General features: G+C 39.6%; 1 pseudogene; it reads right to left on the reverse strand.

The window, feature by feature from the left end:
- Positions 1–2,020: 2,020 nt before the first annotated feature.
- LOC138149835 (ATPase inhibitor, mitochondrial pseudogene) lies at positions 2,021–2,710 on the reverse strand (annotated as a pseudogene).
- Positions 2,711–5,009: the final 2,299 nt, after the last annotated feature.

The raw sequence follows: 5,009 nt of genomic DNA on the forward strand, positions 1-5,009 counted from the left end.
GAAGGATGGTACACATACCAAACCTTTCATTTTATCTTCTCACTGTTTAGGCACTTCCTGAGTTAAGGTAGAGTGGGCACAGGTCAGGAGAGATGAAGTTTAATGGGTTCTCCGGATGAACAATACATTTAGAAAGTGCCTTTCATCCAGGCCAGTAGAGTCAGCCAAGAATTAATCCTGAGATTCCTAGGAATACACTTATCAGGACTATAGCAGTCCGTAATGGGAATGTAAATTTTTAAGATCTTCCCTGCCCCTAGGCTAAAGTGCACCTGGAGCCTGGGGTGGGAAGCTTGTTTTTCAGTAGATGCTTTTTGACTGGCCAGTGAGTCAATAAGGTTGTTACATTCTCTGAGCCAGGAGAAGGCTATATAAGCCCCGATGTGTAGCTTTGTTTAGGGGGCTCACTTTGAGAAGTGTTCTGTGATTTGATCTGGATTCTGGGAAGCCGTTGTTGAGAGGCCCCCCTTGGCTTTGAAAAACCCAGATGTTGAAACCCAGATGTTGATTTGATATGGATGTAATGGTTGGACAGTTTGGAAACTGTCTACTTGATCTGCTTCTCTGTCTTGATAATCCTGTCTGTATATTCTGAAGTTTGGGGTGCTGACCTTTTTCCCCTGAACTAGGTAAACAATACACGTTTGACTGATTAAAGTAAGCTTGTTAATGCATTTTGAGTTGCTTTCCTTTAACAAAGCAGATCTAAGAACCTGTGGTGGCAGCAACCCTGGGGACACTTGGGGTGCTTGCTGCTACACAGTCCCACCCCAGTTTTCTAGGTTGCACAGAACTAGGCCTCCTCTGAAGAGAATTATACAAGCTGCATTATTGAATATCTGCATGATTTACCTCATACACATAGTCTGTATTTTTATCTGAAAAGGCAGAATCCAGTTGAACTTTTAAGAAACTAGATCTTGAGTACCCTCCTTGCAGTTTTTGATTGTGCAATGAATTCTGACCTCTAATAGTTGGATGATAATTATCCACATGAAGAAATCTAGACAGAAACAAAGCACAAGCCATGTGCAGAAATCTCTGCCATACCCATCTGAGCAAATGATTTTTTTTCTGAGAAGACTCACTAAAATCAAATAGAATTTCCATGCAAGGATGCCAGTAACTTTTGCCATGTTTCCAAAAACACTGCAGAGAAGGTTTAAATCATATTTTTCAATTTAGAAAGGGTTTTTCCTCATTCAACTTCTCCTTAGTCCTTTTGAAAAAAATAGTTTTAGCTATTTAAAGTGGGAAAAATCACTATGGCAATAGGAATCTTAAAAAACGTGATTGAGAAATACAAAATTTTACTCTTTCTTCACATATGGTACACACACACATACACACACACACACACACACACATTCCAACATCAACCCTGCATCCCTTGTATTTTCTCCCCTAGCTGAACTGGTCATAGTAGAGCCAAGCCTTGGTGAAATTTTGAGTTAGGATACTCTAGTAATACTATTTCTCAATGTGACTGCTATGTTGTGCTGGACTTGGAGTCAGGAAGACCTGAGTTTGGATTTTCCTCAGGTCACTAGCTGTGTGACCCTTGGTGAGTCACTTGATATCTATTTGTTGCAGTTTCTTTATGTACAAAATGCATTAAATAATGACATTTACTTCCTAGGGTTATTGAGATAATATTTGTGAAGTGTTTTGAAAACTTTAAAGCACTATGTAAATTCTAGTTGTCCTCATCTTCATCATCATCTTCATCATCATCATCATCACCATCATCATCACCATCATCATCTCCCTGGGTCACTCCACTTACTACTGTCCTGTGGTGAGCTTGTCCATTCTCACTTGGCAGAGTATTATCTGATAATAGCATTTTTTTTGCTTGAACCCATGATTTCATAGATACAGAAAATCCCTTCATCAGTAGTGATCATCAGTTAACCTATATATTATGATTTTAGAGTTTGCTAAGTATCATAAGATTGAGAACTAGAAAGGAACTAACAGAAGCCAAATGAGTTCAACCTCTCTCAGTTGTTATTTTTTTTCCCAGTGATCATAGTTTATTACCATGTGGTTGCAATACACAGCAAAAAGTACATCAAGCTAGAGTATGTCCCATCGGGCACACAAGTAGTGGCCAACGATTCCATATATAGATTAAGGTTGATCACTGAACAAGAAAATCAGCTTAATCATGATCCTGTTTCAGCTTTTTCACTTTGTTCTCATGATGCTCAATTTCTTTCTGCAGCCTTGTATTTCCTTCTCATGGTGCATAATTTCTTCCTGATGCTGTTTCCTCAGGGAAGCCAGCTCTTCCCTCGGAAGTACCGGTCCTCCTTGGCCTTCTCCCTCTGGCCGAAAGCCCCACCAGCTTCCCCGATGGCCCCGGAACTGCTGCCCGAGTCGTCGACAGGGTTACTGCTGAACTGGCGGGGGTCGTCCAGATTGTAGCCCCGGGCCTGCATGGTTCTGGCGCCCCACAGGCCGAGCCCAAGTCTTGTCAGCGCCACAGCCGTACACGCCATGCTCACTGCTCCAGCTACCGCAGCCTTGAGACCTTCCAACCAATCTCAGTTTTACAGATGAAGAAACCAAGGCTCAAAAGGTAAAGTGACAACCCAGTTACATGTCAGCCAGTATCCGAGGCAGGATCTGAAACTTAGGTTTTCTTGTCTCCAAATCCATCATTCTGGGCAGGTGATTATACAATGATAATACATGTGAGAAGAAGGATTAGAACCAGGTCTTTCAGACATCAAGGGTGATTCTTTATCTCCCGGGTCAGACTGCCTCTCAAGAGCTAGGGATAATGGGAAACAAGAATATCTGTCAAATTTATTTTGGGCTTGGATGTAGGGTGTATGAATGTTCAGAAAATGACTCCTAAAAAAAGTTTTAAGATTTAAGAAAATGAGCATCAGTAGTACTTGCATTTTGAGGTACTTCTCCAGTAATAGTGATGAATTTATACAGATCCACTCATATACTCCCCTTTTTTCTCCTTGTGACCAAACATCCAGTTCTTGTCAAATGTGCAGTATTTTGTGTGGAGTTAGGGGAAACTAACCAAATATACATTTATCCTCAAAGTACTTGGTAAAACCATGAATGACCAGAAATCTAACACCCATTGAATTTATTTTTAAAATTATTTCATCAAATTCCCCCTTATTTTGCAGGTACAAAAACGAGAGAAGTTAAGAAATTTTTCTAAGGTCACATAGCTAGTCAATGGCAGAAATGATAAAACAAAACAAAGCAAAAAAAACACACCTCACATCTTCCAGTACAGAAAGTACTCTTTCTTTTACATGACTCTGCAAAGTGAATAATAATATTGGCAGGAATTAAGTTCTGCCAATGTCATCCAGCAATTTAAGATTTTAAAATAGTTTTATGCACTACTCACTGTATTGGTTAAACCCCTTCCCATTCTTTTCTACCATCAGACATTGTATTGACAATTTTTAATGGGAACCAGCCAGTCTGACCACCAGTCTTGCAACTAGATGTCAACAGTTGCTATTTTGTGCTAAATTTCTGGCTGTTAGTTTTCTATGCTTCCTGCACTTCTTGCAAGGGAAAATAGCCTCAGTGAACATTGTGGTTGCCAATAACTTCTACAGGGTGGGTGGCCCAGGTGCCAGTCACTCAAAGCCATAAAATTGCAGAGCTAGAAAAGATGTCAAGATGGCATGTGTTCTACATCCCTTTCTGTAACAGGTTTGCATTAAACTATCAAAGACAGATTGCTTTCAATCATAGTCGCTGGAATGTTCAGGGACAGATACTGCAATGATTCTCTCTGTAGGCTATTCTCATGTCTAATTACCCTCATAGTCAAAGATCTTATTCCTTTTGTCTAAGCAAACTTTTTCTTGATGCAGAAAAAAAATCCAATTTCTCTTTCCCGGATATTTCCTAAAGGATATTTCCTAGTCAGGACTAGATTGGAAGTTCTCTATGCCAACGAAGAAAATCTGGTAAGTGTCCTCCTTTCTAAAAACATATCCATGTTAAAAGACATGTCCAATCCTTTTCTCCTCTCAAGAGTAGCTGGAGTGGGACATTAAGAGACAATTGTGTACTTTGGAAACAATCATATAAACTAGTGGTCAGGGATCTCAGTACTTTTCTGTGCTATGTAGGTCTCAGATGGGGGTGCAGAGAGGTATAGCACTTTAAGGGCCCATCAATAGTCTGGATAGTTGTCTATATACTAATATAGGTTTCAACATGTGTGGAAAAATCCAGAAAAGGTAACTAAGATGGTGTGTCCATATAAGCAAAGTAAAATGGTGACAAGATAATCACACAAAAACAAAACAAAACAACAACTTTTTTGAGGGAAAAAAAAGTTGATTTGTAATCACAACTCTCTTTAAACTGCTGTGATGAGACCTTTGCTATTTGACTTCTTACTTTGATACTGCTGTGATCTGTGAGCTCATTAATGTCAGTACTTCCTCCAATGGAAATCGTCTTGCATAATCTTTGTCCATATTCTCCCATAAGTCCTACAAGGGGGGACTAGGGAGTTCACTTAGTTTTCTGGCTGGTCTTACTCTAGGACTTGTGACCTTGACAACATAAGGATACTGAATCACTGTGGCATGTCCATTTGCTATCTCTTGTTCTTATTCTGTGACTTAAATACTTTCGGTGTTGCTCAGGATAGGGACTAGTACTAAGATTTCATGGGTATAGGGAACTTCAAATGAGGAAACATCACTTATCATCTTTTTGGCAACTTATAACCTTAAAGAGTTGTCACAAACTCTCAGAGGTTAAGTCGCTTGTCCAGGGTCATAAGACAATATGTGTCCGAAGCAGGACTTAAACCTAGTTCTTCCTGGCATAGTATCTATTATGCACACATACAAACAGAAACACACATAATTTGTTGTTACTCAGTTATTTCAATCATCTCCAACGCTTTGTAACTCCATTTGGGGTTTTCTTGACAAAGATAATGGAGTGACTTACCATATCTTTCTCCAGTTCATTTTACAGATGAGGAAACTGAGGCA

This window comes from Petaurus breviceps, unplaced genomic scaffold, assembly GCF_028583685.1.
Source record: "Petaurus breviceps papuanus isolate PSGF00001 unplaced genomic scaffold, PetGlider_PUasm1.0 90849, whole genome shotgun sequence".
NCBI classification, from domain to species: domain Eukaryota; kingdom Metazoa; phylum Chordata; class Mammalia; order Diprotodontia; family Petauridae; genus Petaurus; species Petaurus breviceps.